This window comes from Paroedura picta, chromosome 2 (genome assembly GCF_049243985.1).
Source record: "Paroedura picta isolate Pp20150507F chromosome 2, Ppicta_v3.0, whole genome shotgun sequence".
Classification (NCBI taxonomy): Eukaryota; Metazoa; Chordata; class Lepidosauria; order Squamata; family Gekkonidae; genus Paroedura; species Paroedura picta.
In genome coordinates, this window is record NC_135370.1 from 161,186,234 (window position 1) to 161,202,048 (window position 15,815).

At 44.5% G+C, this 15,815-nt stretch overlaps 1 pseudogene; it reads right to left on the bottom strand.

The window, feature by feature from the left end:
* Positions 1–12,250: 12,250 nt before the first annotated feature.
* Positions 12,251–14,846, bottom strand: LOC143828954 (alpha-1-antitrypsin-like; annotated as a pseudogene).
* Between the last annotated feature and the right edge of the window lie 969 nt (positions 14,847–15,815).

A 15,815-nucleotide genomic window follows, 5' to 3' on the forward strand; every position in this document is an offset into this window, starting at 1 on the left:
GCCATGCACCCAGACCCTTCAGCCTATCTGGCAGCAGCTGGCTCTCCAACCTTGTCTCCTGAGTCCAAGGAGCAGCATTTAGCTTTACAGGAAAGGTGGGGGAGTGCGAGATTAGCTGCTCAGGGCTGAACTGACCCCCTAGAGTCTTTGTAGCACTCAATAGTGAGTGAGCTGTCTGAAGTGACCTGAAAAAGAGGTTGGGGGCAGAAGCCCCTTGTTCTGGCAATGCCTTTCGGAGGGGATCTGCACCTGCAGACTCTGCTCTCTGGCTTTGACTTCTCAGATCCTGCCTCCCTGCCTGACCTTTAGCTTGTTATTTTCGACTATGAATTTTCTTCTCATCCCCATTGGACCTGGTTTATGTGAATGATTGATTTTTGGATGCTGACCTCAGCACCTGTTCTGTGACTCTGCTTTTCATACCCCCTTCAAGGCTCTTTGGCTGGCAGCCTGCCTCTCTCTGCAGTGCCCAAACACCTTGTAAGTAATTCCTTATTGCAGCTTTGCTCAGACAGGCAAAGAGGAGTTCAGGATGAGGTTACTATGGAAATAGGCAACAATGAATCAGCTTCCTGTGTCTGTCAAATTTTATTTATTTATTTATTTTGCCTGGGTACAAATTCTGCGTGTTTGTTTATGCACAGATTGCCTTCTCTTGCTTTCCCAAACATCCAAGCCAGCAGTAAAAAATGTAAGTACAAACCATTAGTAATGGAAGAAGAGTCATCTTTAACTGTTCCTGTGGAGCGGATTAAATAAAAGGGTAAAGGCTGTTGGGGAGGAGTTAGGACGGGCCTTGTCCAGGATAAAAACTCAGAGGGCCCATCCATGGCCAAGCCGCTAATGGGGAGCCATGCGAAGCACAGCTCCCCATTGGCTGCTTGGCCCGGCTGGGGTCTCGCCGCACAGACAGACCAGCCAGCCCACGTGGTGAGTCCTCTGGCCTGGGTTCTCCTCCCTTCCCCGGGTCCCTTATCGCTGGGGGGGGGGCTGTAGGTGGGGGACTTCTCCCAGCCCCAGGAACAGCCTCGCCGTGTCGCAGACGCAGTGAAGCTGCTTCTGGGCCCGCCAGAACACCCCGGGATACTGGTGGGGGGGGCGCCTTCTCCCACCTCTGGGAGCAGCCACATCACAGACACAGCCAGGCTGCTCCTGGGGCCCGGAGACGGCCCAGGGGCGCTGCTGGGTGGGTGGGGGGCACGCAACCTTCTCCCTGTTCTGGGAGAATGCCCCAGATTGCGCCCCACTGCCCACGCCGTCCACTGTAACCTGGCACCCCCTTAAGTCTTCACAGAATCACAGTCAGATGGCTATCCAGCCTCTGTTTAAAAATCTCCAAAGATGGAGAACCCACCACCTCCCGAGGAAGCCTGTTCCACTGAGAAACTGCTCTAACTGTTAGGAACTTCTTCCTGACTTTTAGACAGAATTTCTTTTGAATTAGCTTCATCCCATTGGATCTGGTTCGTCCCTCCATGGCAAGAGAGAACAACTCTGCTCCTTCCTCTGTGTTGTTTTTTTATACCCTACTTTTCACTAACCAAAGGAATCTCCAAGTGGCTAACAATCACCTTCCCTTCCTCTCCTCACAACACATGCCCTGTGAAGCAGGCGGGAGTGAGAAAGCTCTGACAGGACTATTTTGTGAGAACAGCTCAATCATGACTTTAATGAGGCCAAGGCCACCCAGCTGGCTGCATGTGGAGGAGCGTGGAATCAACCCCAGCTCACCAAATTAGAAGCAGCTGCTCTTAATCACTACACCAAGCTGGTAGATAGCCATGTTCGTCTGAAGTAGCAGAACAAACTTTGAGTCCAAAGGGCCCTTGAAGACCAAGAAAGTTTTATTCAAGGTGTGAGCTTTTAGTGGTAATTGGTGAGCTGAATTGTATGGTGATGGGTAAACTCAAAATACAACAAAATACATCTATATAATTGTTTATCCAGTCTGTTTTTGCTTGCACTTCTTATACTTTTATCTTTCTTTTCTCTCACTTGTTCCTTTTGGTCTATAACTCTGTTTACCTTCTATGTATTGAAAAATCTTAAGAAAACTATATACATTTTTAAAAGGTGCGAGCTTTCATGTGCATGCACACTTCCTCAAACAATGAAATAGGAATCATCAGAGGACAGATTTAAGGACAGAGTGAATTAGTCTTCTTATATCTGTCCTCTGATGATTCTTATTTCATTGTCTGAGGAAGTGTGCATGCACATGAAAGCTCACACCTTGGATAAATCATTAGCTATAGAATATCAATCACAACCAAACCTTCTGCCTCTGATTAAGTTGGTTACTTCAAGAGTCTATGCTTCACAACTCGTGGGAGGGGAGTAGCTTTGCATGCCTATAAATTGGTAAATACCTGGAGATTTGTGAGTTGGAGCCAAAATAGAGCAGGATTTGGGAAGGGAGGGACTTGTATGGGAATAATGCCACACAACCCACTTTCCAAAATGGCTTATTTTCCATCAAGTGAACTGATCTGTCTCCTAGACATTAGTTGTCATCCCAGGAGACCTGGATGCTGGAAACTCCACAGGTTACAAATAATACCAGACCTGTCAAGCTGTTAAGTTATTGTATCGAACTCTTTCCTCTCAGTCAGTCTTGCCTAGAGCGGGAGAAAGAAGTCTAGAGGATGATTTGAGGGAGCAGCTAATCCATTGGCAGGCCCAAACAAAAGACAGCAGCAGCCGAAGCAAGAGCTGCTGAAGACCTTTAAGTGAACAGTCTGGACATTCTCTTATGGTAAAGGGCATTCTTTGCTAGGATTTGCCTTTGTTCCGAGTCCCTTTTCTGAAGACCAATGAAGATCCGTCTCTGCAAGTGTTGCTATGTTCATAGCCATTATGATTTGGTTTTACCTCTATTTGCAAAGTTGGGCTTATGATAAATGTTTTGTTACCTTGAAAAGTGTAACGCTTTGAATGCTTTTTGTTTTTGTTTTTTGAAACACCCAGAAATCAGTTCGTCTACAGAAAATGGCCGCTTGGGAAGGTGGGCTGGACTGAAATCCATCCCTTCCCCCAACCCCTCCTCCAAAATATCCAGGTATTTCACAACCCAGAGCTGACAGCCCTTTCGGGGTTCTGCCGGATTATCCCAACAAGTAAAGTTACTGGCCTAACCATGATGCAGAACAGAAAAACAGGGAGCAAGAGAGTAGCACAAGACAGTAAGACTGACCTATTCAAGAAAGTAGTGGAATCCATAGACTAATTCCGCATAAGGCATTTGCCCCCTGGACAGCCTCTCATTGCTTGCGGCTTTTAGTGCTGTATCCGCATGATGTTGGAAGCAACCCAGAACTCTCAAGTGGCTGGTGCAATTTTTCATAAGATTTGTTTCACGATTAGAGAAATCGCCAGATCCTGATTTAACTCATTTTGCTGCACTGCAATCCGGGGCACAAACATGCAAGCCTGTGTGGAGGGAGAAATGCACAACAGTCTCAGTAACATTTTGCCCACCCTTGTACCTGCCCTCCCCTCTCCATTTTCAGATTGAGATTTTTTTTTTAATGGTGTGGATCGGGAGAGAAGTTTGGGTTGTTCTCTCTTCTGGCTTCTCTACTGTCTCATCAGGAGGCAAAAAGCAGTGATGAGGTGGTGGGATAACAAAGAAGGGTTCTCCTTTCAGGAACCTTGCAAATATGCAGCTTCCAATCGTGCACTTGAAAGCAAGAGGCAGGGTGCATTTTACGCCTCCATGTGGAACTGGTCATAGTGTTCAGTTGTATTACTTTAAGCTAGATACTCAAATAGAGTTATGCAATTAAAGGATAAGGCACAAGCAATGCCAAAGATGGATTACAGAGTTTAGAAACTGTTAAATCTGCAGATCAGTAGACACAGACTCCAACTTTGTCAAAAACAAACAGCTCTTTACTGAATCCAACACCAACTACAAACACTGAACAGGGAACATAAGAAAAACCTGGACTTATATGCAGTTTGGTTTGCCCACCAAAGAACCTGAATGGTCCTTACAGGAGCAGTTCATTGGTCCATAAGTTCATGGAGTGCTAGCCTCTAATTGGCTGAGTTGCAAGCCTTCATTGGCATATTGTCTTGCTGCACAGAATGTCCACATAAACACCAGAAACAAATGCATGCAGTTAGCCACTGCCCTTCTGCCTTTACAAGAGAGACCTCCTTCATATTATAGCCCTAGTCCTTGTGCATATTAAATTCCAAGACAATAATTATGTCCATTATACCAAGAAGCTTTTCATCACATGCTAGTGGCTCCGCTGGCATTGATATCAGACTGTGGGTTAAATGGTGGCAAGTATGCCTTTTGTGGGATCTGTCCTGCTTCCTGAACGAACCTATGGTGGTAACACATGGAGCAAAGTGATGACGAGTGAGTGGGTGGTGCAACAGCAGAGCCAACGGGGCCCACCTTCTGTACAAATGGCTGTGTACTGGGAAGAGAACTGGAACTGTGTGGGAGTCAGTGTGGGAGGCTGTGAAGAAGATCTGGTGCAGAGAGGAAATGCATAAGAAGGAACTTGGTAGAGAGGTTTGTTCACCAGGGATAGCAACTGATGGAAAACACAGAGCAGCAAGTAGATGGGAAAGAATAACTGAAAACAAGCATTCAGAAAATGCATGAACAGTGTATCCGTTGTACACTTCTACTTGGTTGAGCCTCTCTGCATTTCAGTACCAATTCTGGGGACATCATGTCTTGGACGCCATGCAGTGGCTCCATATTTGCTTCTCTTTGGCCACTGCAGTGGCTGTCCTTTGTTGCATTCCTCTTATGTTAGGCTGTTTAGGGCTCCTATAAAAAGTTGGTCTGGAGGGTCTCATGCCAGAAAAAGTTTGCTACACAACAGAGGACAGCCTCTACAATGGCTGAAGAGAAGTAGAAAAAAAATACATAGGAGCCAATCCTAAGAGTGGAGTGCATGAGGAATCTGACCCTGGACAGCCTCTGTTTGCTGCCAGATTATAGTGCTGTTTCCACATGACATCATCAGCAACCTGAGGCTGTCCAGGGGCTAGCTCGAATTTGGGGCAGATTTGCATCTAGATGAGAGAAATCACCAAAACTGCATTTGCCACTTGTTATCTCACTTCTCATCAGGGAGAAAGCCTGTGTGAAGGGAGAAACATGTGACAGTCCCTGCAGCATTTTGCCTGCCCTTGCATATGCCCTCCCTTCGCCATTTCCTGCTCCAAGAATGTCTTTTAAAATTGTGCGGTCTGCATTGCTTCGAGACTGCAAAGCTATTTCGTATAAGTGAAAATAAAATGTTCCCTAAAGTGTCCATGGCCTTTTTGGGATTGAGGAGGCCAAACACAGTCCTGTTTGTGTTTTCCATTGGTGGGGAATGAATGGGGGAAAGAGGGAGGCGCATGATAAGGTAGCCCTCCCCTGATCAGCTAGGTGTCCTTGCTCTTTGTTTTTAAGATTTGGTGTTTACACACAATCATTATTCAGGGTCCAGTCACCATGTCTCACAAATCTACCAGTACATAAATAGAGACCAAAACAACACAAATCCCAAAAGGGGGCGGGGATGCTTTATCATTCTGACATTTCTCCATAGCAATGTGGAAGTGTTAATTTTTAAAAATTAAAAATGCGTTTATGTTGTGTTGTTCCTGCATAGCAAAGTGGAAGTGTGCTTTAAAAAACAATTGGGGATCATGGGGGGGGGGACGACACATGGAAGTCCCCAAGACAACCATTGTGCTCTGATTGGTGGCTTGCTGTGATTGACAAGCCAAAGAGCAGTGGGAGAAATTTGACTTGTTTTCCCTTTCCACCTCATCGGGAGGCAAAAAGCCACAATGAGGCAGAGGGAAAAAATGGAAGGGGTCTCCCATGAGGAAGCTTGCAAATGTATGGCTTACAACCGCACATTTGCAAGCAGGGAGCAGTGCGCGTTTTGCGCCTCCGTGAAGAAAATGACAACTCATTTGAAATCCAGAGATCACATCTACCTCGCAGTGCGGGCTTTCTGGAAATCACAGAGCAGACATGTATTGGCATAACCCCGCTTTCTCCAACTAGCTGAAATTGAAGGAAGACATGGCCTGGGTTAATGGAAGGGCAGGGTAGGGGAATGATGGTGCCTTCAACCCACTAGCTTGTGCACTACTGAAAGAAAGAACAAAACCAGACCCACAAAGCATTGAGCAAATCTTTGCCCTTTGCCTAAAGTACAACGAGGATTGTAAAATGTTAGGATGCAAAGGTTGAGCCTTCACTACTTGGCTTGAAAATTGGAAAACATTCAGTCCATTCACAACACCCCCCCACACACACACACAAGCCCTCAATGCCTCCCTCTGCTGCTCCTGGAGACCCCTGGACAATCATAAAGCTGGAATTGGAGGACTCAGTGAGGAAGAAGGAATTAGCAAAAACTGCTCCCTTTCCATCCGTGAAAATGCTCAGTAGGTTTAGTGAGAGGTACCACCATTTCAATAAAACTTTAAAAACAAAACCTATGGTCAAATGCGTCATGATATAGATGGAAACAAATTAATCTTATCAACATGTTACTTTTTTTTTTAATTAACTTTTCCCCACCACTCTGCTGAATTCAGAGAGAAATGAGTAAGGAGACCCTTTTTCGGGAGAGGATTTGACATGCAAGGCAATACAGTTGAAGAAACCTTGCTCTTTATGAATAACCCAAGCCATCGTGACCTACTGCAGCTTGGCCAATGTGTATAACCAAACTAGTATGTTGAGGACACGCAGCAAAAAGACCTGGGCAGCTTGGTCTGTTTAGCCTGGAGAAGAGACAACTGAGAGGGGATCTGATAACCATCTTCAAGTATTTAAAAGGGTGCCATATAAAGGATGGAGCAGAATTGTTCTCTCTTGTCCTGGAGGGACGGACCAGAACCAATGGGATGAAATTAATTCAAAAGAAAATCCGTCTAAACATCTGGAAGAAGTTCCTGACAATTAGAGCGGTTTCTCAGTGGAACAGGCTTCCTTGGGCGGTGGTGGGTTCTCCATCTTTGGAGATTTTTAAACAGAGTCTAAAAAGCCATCTGATGGAGAGGCTGTTTCTGTGAAGGCTCAAGGGGGTGGCAGGTTAGAGTGGATGAGCGATAGGGTTGTGGGTGTCCTCCATAGTGCAGGGGGTTGGACTAGATGACCCTGGAGGTCCCTTCTAACTCTATGATTCTGGGCACTCAGCCATGAAGTCATAGTTGCATCACAGGGACTTTTGCAGTTCAAACCCTACTCCCAGTGCCACTGCCTCAATCCATTTTAGATTAGATTGGGTTTGTGACCAGGGCAGCACATGGGGCTGGAATTCCAGGACACCTTGTAGAAAGTGTCACAAACTCTGGGGCTTGTGCAGATTTGGGAGGGATAAGAGCTGGTATGTTAACAGGACAGCCAGTCTCAAGAAGTGTAGTGGGATTTTGCCAAACTCTAGTGTGGTTTGGGCCCGGTGTACTTGAGAGACCGCCTCGCTGCCTATACCCCCCAAAGAGCCTTTTGCTCCACCACCTCCACCTGGCTGCGGATCCCTGGCCCCAAGGAAGCATGGTGGACCTCAACAAGGGCTTTTCTGTCCTGGCCCCCACCTGGTGGAACGAGCTCCCTGAAGAGATCAGAGCCCTGCCCGAACTTCCACAGTTCCGCAGGGCCTGCAAAAGGGAGCTCCTCCACCAGGCATTCGCTTGAGGCCGACCGACTGAGAACATCTGCTGGGCCCGCCCTCAGATGCCCTTCCATGACTGAACAAATTTGATCTCCCCAGTATTGTTATTTATGTTGTGTTATAAATTGTTACCCGGTTGTTGTGATGTTGTATTGACACTTGTATGTTATAGATTATTATAATGTCCCATGTAAAATTATATAATGTTCCATGTAAACCACCCAGAGCTGTAAAGAATGGGCGGTATAAAAATCCAAATAAATAAATAAATACTAAATAAATAACAGCTGAATTTCTGGTGTGGTCTTGTGTGTGTTGTGCAATGTGTAAAATGTGATGGTAGCAGCTCTCCTTGCATAATACTCCTCAAACAGATGGGTGCCAGCCTAAGAAGAAACTAACAGTGAAGGTAGCATATGGGCCATCCCTGTAAGTGTCAGTGGCAAGAAGCCAAGCTGGGAAGACTGATATTGTTCTAGCTGATTGTACACCTGCCCCTGAAGTCAGCCCTTTTCTAGAGATTGAAGCATTGTTTAGGATGTGCTTCCCCCCCCCCCTGTTAAAATAGGTCCCTTTCACTTTGTAAGGGATGGTGGGAAAGAGATTGCAGGATATCCAGGAGGCTGCCTTGGCACTTTTGCACATAATTGCAAGGCCAGGACATACCATCTGAGAAGGAAAAGGAAAAGATCAGCAAACCTGACCTCCTTTGAGTGCACTGGGGCTTCAGCAGTCTTGATTTGACCTGAAAGAACTCATCAGGATTCAGGCTTGTTCTTTGATATGTCAGGAAGCTCTTCCTGTTGGGATAATTGTGTGGCACTTTCTGGAACTACAGAGAATACAGCTCCACGGCACTCTTATTCTTGCTGGCTTGAGCCACTGAGGTGCTACGGAAAGAGTTTTTTTTTAATCAGACCACAGGGCACAGGTTTAAGCTATGACAATTGTGCTGCCATTCCCTGTCACTGGATTTGTATTTGGAGTCTTTTCTTAAGGGACATCTTTACTTAAGGGCTATTGAGACCAAGAATGGTGTAAAAGGTAAAGGTAAAGGTATCCCCTGTGCAAGCACCGAGTCATGTCTGACCCTTGGGGTGACGCCCTCCAGCGTTTTCTTGGCAGACTCAATACGGGGTGGTTTGCCAGTGCCTTCCCCAGTCATTACCGTTTACCCCCCAGCAAGCTGGGTACTCATTTTACCGACCTCGGAAGGATGGAAGGCTGAGTCAACCTTGAGCCGGCTGCTGGGATTGAACTCCCAGCCTCATGGGCAAAGCTTTCAGACGGCTGCCTTACCACTCTGCGCCACAAGAGGCTCTTAAGAATGGTGTAAGCATTGAGAAAGCGGCCTTTCTCAACTTTTTTAACCACTGAGAAACTTTTTTACTGTTGAAAATCCGCTGAAACATTCTTCAGGCTTCGAGAAACTCTAGAAGTGGTTCGATCATGCCGAATATGATTGGGAAGCAGAGCTGTGGACACGCCCACCTGGGGGCCCTCCCCTTACCACCCCCTCCAGGCCCATCAATCAAGCAATGAATTCCAGGGCCATGACTTGGAGGAGGGCAATGGCGAACCACCCCTGGAAAGCCACTATGGTATAGTGGTTAAGAGCAGCAGCTTCTAATCTGGTTCCTTCCTCTTCCACATGCAGCCAGTTGGGTGACCTTGGACCAGTCACAGTCTTGATAGTACTGTTCTTACAGAGCAGTCCTATCAGAATATTTCTCATCCTCACCTACCTCACAGGGTGCCTCATAGGGGAGAGGAAGGGAAGTTGATTGTAAGCCACTTTGAGAGTCCTTTGGGCAGTGAAAAGCAGAGTATAAAACTTTTCTTCTTCTTCTGAATGCCTTCTGCCTTGCAAACCCCATGGGGTCACCATGAGTCAGCTGTGACTTGATGGCAAAGAAGTCCCCCCCAATGATTTCCCAGCATTTCTTTTCAGTTTTATAATGGTCACAGGGTGGCGCTGTTGTTTAATCTTAATCCCTTTTGCCCACATTTCAAAAAACTTTGTAATGAGGTGAAGAATGAAATTTGTCAAATCTGGCTAACAGACAATGTACAATTTACAAATTTTACTTCTGGACTCGGAATAATATTGCTCCATCTCCTCTTTCAAAACTTAGAAAGTGAAAAATCGTTTGTTTTTTTCTTTTACCCAAGGGTAGAACTAAAGTTAGAAAAATTTCACAAGAAACTAGGTATATGTTTAAAATTAAAATGGGGTTCGGGAAAAGGGATGTCATCACACTCTTCAGGAACCAAAGGATTCTTACAATGCAAGAGGGCAAAGTTCCCTACTACTGCCTAAATATCTCTAAATGACCTATAAACTCTATAGTAATAAAATCCCAGTCTTGTCTGATGTTTTCCCACCAGATGGCACACTTTCTCTTTTCCACACATAACATATAAAAGAAAAAATACACACAATGAAGAAGAAGAAGAAGAGTTGGTTCTTATATGCTGCTTTTCTCTACCCGAAGGAGGCTCAAAGCAGCTTACAGTCGCCTTCTCTTTCCTCTCCCCACAACAGACACCCTGTGGGGTGGGTGAGGCTGAGAGAGCCCTGATATCACTGCTCAGTCAGAACAGCTTTATCAGGGCTGTGGCCAGCCCAAGGTCACCCAGCTGGTTGCATGTGGGGGAGCGCAGAATCGAGCCTGGCATGCCAGATTAGAAGTCCTAACCACACCAAACTGGCTTTCCACACCAAACTGGCTCTCCAAACTGGAAACATGGGGAGATGGGACTTCAGTGGAACAAAAGGGGGTTATTCTGATTAGGAATGCATTGAATCTGTCTAAAGAAAGAACCGTTTTGTGTTCTGTTTTGAACTCTTTTATTCCATCCTACATTGTCCAGTTTGCTTCATAAGATAAATGGTTTTGCAAAGGGGGTTTTCAATTTTATAACAGCTGACTTAATCTGAGTTCATTGGGTCATATTTGGTATCCTTAAGGGAAATAATCATACAGTACCCAAAGTAGCTGTTGTCAGGAATCAGGCTGAGCCCAGCTTGTGGAGTCCCAAGTGAAAGCGCATTCGAAATCCAACAGTCGGTTGCAAATTCCAAAGGTAGCTTTATTAGGCAAAAGTCCACAATTCGCTAAAGCAGGCCAAGATCTTCCTAAGCAAAGATCTTGATAATAACAAAGTACAAGGGGAATAAGCAGGGTAGTTATAGGGCTCACCAAATAGGGGAGGGGGGCCGAAGGTATTTCGGCGGGAGAGCAGAAAGGTGACAAGAGGAAGCCGGTTCCCAAGCGGCCAGATGGCCAGGAACCTTATCAAGCGGTTGGCACTTTGTTGAGACTTTCGGCTGTCTCCGCAAGGACACTTACAGTAAGATTGATACATTCGGATGGAGCCTTTCCCGCTGGGAAAGGAAGGGAGTGAAGTTTTCAGATTTACGTATTGCTTTACGGCCTTGGCCAGAGCTGGCCGGAGAAGGCAGGGAAGTGTGAGAATATGCAGGGACAAGTGGATCCATGGATGGCATAAATCGGGGTTCATGACAGCTGTGAATTGAATCATGTGTATTTCTAAAGAAAGAAAGAGGATCTTCATTCTGAAGGGGAGGCTTGTTTGGCCTGGCAGAAATAATTTTCCTGGCATTGAGAGTGATGTGGAATAGATAATAAGGTAAAGGTAAAGGTATCCCCTGTGTAAGCACCAGGTCATGTCTGACCCTTGGGGTGACGCCCTCTAGCGTTTTCATGGCAGACTCAATATGGGGTGGTTTGCCAGTGCCTTCCCCAATCATTACTGTTTGCCCCCCAGCAAACTGGGTACTCATTTTACCGACCTCGGAAGGATGGAAGGCTGAGTCAACCTTGAGCCGGCTGCTGGGATTGAACTCCTAGCCTCATGGGCAGACAGCTTCAGACAACATGTCGCTGCCTTACCACTCTGCGCCACAAGAGGCTCTATTGGAATAGATAATAGGAAGGGAGAATCTAGCTTGGACTAGAGAAGCTACCCTAAACCATAATAGTAAATTCCCATGCTGGGAAGGAGAATAACGAAAACATTCCATTGGTTTTGACTCATTTTAATCCATCGCAAAAGAGACGGCAGGCAAGCGTGAAACCGTTGTCAAGCTAATGCAAAAGAATAATCAAAATCAGACTTTTTGGGGGGAGTAGGGAATTCAGGCAGGGATAAAGCAAAGCATCTTGAATGTTAAAACACATGAAAATATGAAAACATGGAAATACCTGGAAATTTTATGCATCCCTTCGTTTAGCATCTAAAAGTTTGGCAGCTGCCTTCAAAACATGAGTTTATGGTTCTGTCAGATGCAGGTTCGTACAAGCAGCAGTGTAATATCTCCCCCCCCCCCCAAAAAAAAAATCTCACCCAGAATAGCTGTAATTGTATACCTCTGGCTTTACACTTTAGATTCATTCTACTGTTGGATTGTTCACTTTGGACACAAAGAGGATGTTGCGTGTTAAGTCAGGGGTAGTCAACCTGTGGTCCTCCAGGTGTTCATGGACTACAATTCCCATGATCCCCTGCCAGCATTTGCTGGCAGGGGATCATGGGAATTGTAGTCCATGAACACCTGGAGGACCACAGGTTGATTACCCCTGTGTTAGGTCATCTTCAATGATGATCAGAAAGGGTCTGTTGACTCTGACAGTGGGAAAAGGACGGGGTCGAAAAGATTTTAGTAGAAACCCTGAAGTAGTGACTGTGACTGCAGTTGCCTCGGTGCCTTCCTCGTTAACTTCCAGCACAGCCTTGTGAACTGCCTGCAGGGAAAGAAAATATCTTATTTCAACGAGGTTCTGCGATTTTATTAATTTCTCAACGCTGAATATGGTTACGGTGCTTCAGAACTACCTATAGAAGTTGGCATAGAGGCAGTCCTGTGCATGTAGGACAACTGGCTCTGTTTCATGGGGATATCAGAGAAAATTCACCTGTATGGCTTAGCACATAAACAAGACAGGAGGACATGTTGACATGTTGACTGTAGAAAAAGTAGAGTCATTTTTTATATACCGCTTTTCTCAACCCAAAGGAGTCTCATAGCGGCTCCCTGTACTTCTGGAAGTTCTCAGTCCACATATTTCTGGAGCCTAGCTCGTAGGATTTTGGGCATAACTTTGCTAGCATGAGAAATGAGTGCAATGGTGCGGTAGTTTCAACATTCTTTGGCATTGCCCTTCTTTGGGATTGGAATGTTAACTAACCTTTTCCAATCCTGTGGCCACTGTTGAGTTTTCCAAATTTGCTGGCATATTGAGTATAGCACTTTTACTGTTGTCACCTCCACTAGCTTTATTGTTGCTCAGACTTCCTAAGGCCCATTTGACTTCACATTCCAGGATGTCTGGCTCTAGGCCAGTGACTACCCCAACATGGTTATCAGGGATGTTAAGCTCGCTCTTGTATAGTTCCTCTGTATAATTTTGTCATCTTTTAAAATCTCTTTTGCTTCTGTGAGGTCCCTACCATTTTGGTCCCTTATCATACCCATCTTTGCATGAAACGTTCTCTTCATATCTCCAATTTTCTTGAAGAGATCTCTGGTCTTCCCCATTCTATAGTTTTCTTCTATTTGTTTGCACTGTTCATTTATGAAATCATTCTTATCTCTTCTAGCTTTTCTCTGGAATTCAGCATTCAGTTGGGTGTATCTTTCTCTTTCTCCCTTGCCTTTCACTTCCCTTCTCTCCTCAGCTATTTGTAAAGCTTCCTCAGACAGCCATTTTGCTTTCTTACATTTCTTTTTCTTTGGGATGCTTTTAGTTGCCAGCTCTTGTACAATATTGCGAACTACACCAAGCTGGCTCTTTTGAACACAGAGGTGCAGGATTCTAATCATTCTGAACCCTGAACAGTTTTGCTAGTGAAGTTTTTTCTATTGCATAGGCATTTTTAATTACCGTATTACCATTAGAAACCTTGAAGAGGGTTTTAGATCTATATCTTCTTGGCATAGAGACAATTCCTTCTTGTTTGCTGATTGAATCTTTCCTTCTGCTGTCAAGATATATTAGCTGTTATCATTACTTACCTTTGAAAGAGATGTAGTTTAGAACAACCATGACAGTGCTTGGATCTATGTCCCCAACCGCATGGGAGATTTTGCCATTAGTTTTCTTTTTCACGTAATTGTTTATTTCATTTTTTTGCCAAAGCAGCATTCTTGAAGTTAGTTGAAAAGCCTTCAGCTTCCTACAGGGTTTGGGCATAGTTCAGGAATGAAGGCAGCACTTTCAATGACTCTTCTAAAAACAAAGCATTCCCAAAATTCTACTGTGTTACGTTGTTGGGTTGGTTAATTGTGTTGACTATTTGTTTAAATCCTCCATGGATCTCATTCTCTTCAATATCTGATAGGTTGAAACCAAGTCCATTGAAAATCTGGTGGTGGGTTTCACCTTTAGCACCCAGGGTCAGCAGGGCAAAGGCTGTGGAGATGCTCAGGGGAGAGAAGAAAATATTTTTTGGGAACTGGATCAGAAGCAATGAGTTTGTACAATCTGAATGCAAATTCAGTGTTAGTCTTGATTATCTTTTTATAGCTAGTTATTTCAGTTCCCTGCCATTCTGACAAAGGGTGATGTTGATGTTTAGGTGGGTTTGTCTTTCCATTATGCTCCAGATCCTCATGATGTCCTGGGGCATGATGACAATAGACTTGAAGACCACTTAGTAGTAAGGTGAGACAGATGATGGACTTCATTGGAATCAGGAATTAGCGAATGCCCTGCTACAAATCTATTCTGTGGGACAGAAGAAAACATAGTTAATCTTTCCACATAGCCCAATGAACAAAAACTGGATTTGAGGCAACAGTGCAGATCACTTTGATTAACTTTGTGGACATGATGACCCATAAAGAAGACTTGTGATCCATATACTCAACATCCATTGTACACCATTACTGTTAGCAACATAGAATCAGAGTTGGAATGGGCCATACAGGCCATCTAGTCCAACCCCCTGCTCAACGTAGGATCAGCCCTAAGCATCCTAAAGCATCCAAGAAAAGTGTGTATCCAACCTTTGCTTGAAGACTGCCAGTGAGGGGGAGCTCACCACCTCCTTAGGCAGCCTATTCCACTGCTGAACTACTCTGACTGTGAAATTTTTTCCTGATATCTAGCCTATATCGTTGTACTTGTAGTTTAAACCCATTACTGCACGTCCTTTCCTCTGCTGCCAACGGGAACAGCATCCTGCCCTCCTCCAAGTGACAACCTTTCAAATACTTAGAGGGCTATCATGTCCCCTCTCAACCTCCTTTTCTCCAGGCTGAACATTCCCAAGTCCCTCAACCTATCTTCATAGGGCTTGGTCCCTTGGCCCCAGATCATCTTCGTCGCTCTCCTCTGTACCCTTTCAATTTTATCTACGTCCTTCTTGAAGTGAGGCCTCCAGAACTGCACACAGTACTCCAGGTGTGGTCTGACCAGTGCCGTATACAATGGGACTATGACATCTTGTGATTTTGATGTGATGCCCCTATTGATACAGCCCAAAATGGCATTTGCCTTTTTTACCGCTGCATCACACTGCCTGCTCATGTTGAATAAGTTTTAAGAAACCATATACTGCAAAGAAATTTGATATTAGAAATCATTTAAAATGGTTTTAAAAGTTTTAACTGTTTACAAAAATATCAAAATACATCAAGTTTGCTAGTTCACAGTTTAAAAAAAATCTTTTCTAACAGTAGTTTACATTCATTTTAAGGCTGAATTGCAGACCAAAGGTAACTTCAGTGTTGTTTTCTTTCAAAAATTGAATCTCTAATAGGAAAGTTTAGAATATATTGAAATCTGCCATTGTTTGTAATGAGATTTGAATTATATCCCATGTGGCAGATTTTAGGCACTCAGACCTACATTAGTCTGAAGGAATATTCTATGTTCTTTGAAGTGAGAAATGACTTTTTTTTAAAAGAAATTTCATCAAAACAAAGGAAAACACTTTATCTGTCTTCACTAAATTATTTGATGGTATACTTTTGGGATTAGGCTCATCTGTACCTTTGTAGATGGTTCAGTAAGAAAGTTCTATATGTACGAGAAATTTCCATGTTACTGTGATCTGACTCTTTCACTTTTTACATGATAACGCAGTGTATTCGGCCTAAGGTATAAATTCAGCTTTAAATGTGGATGAATTTAG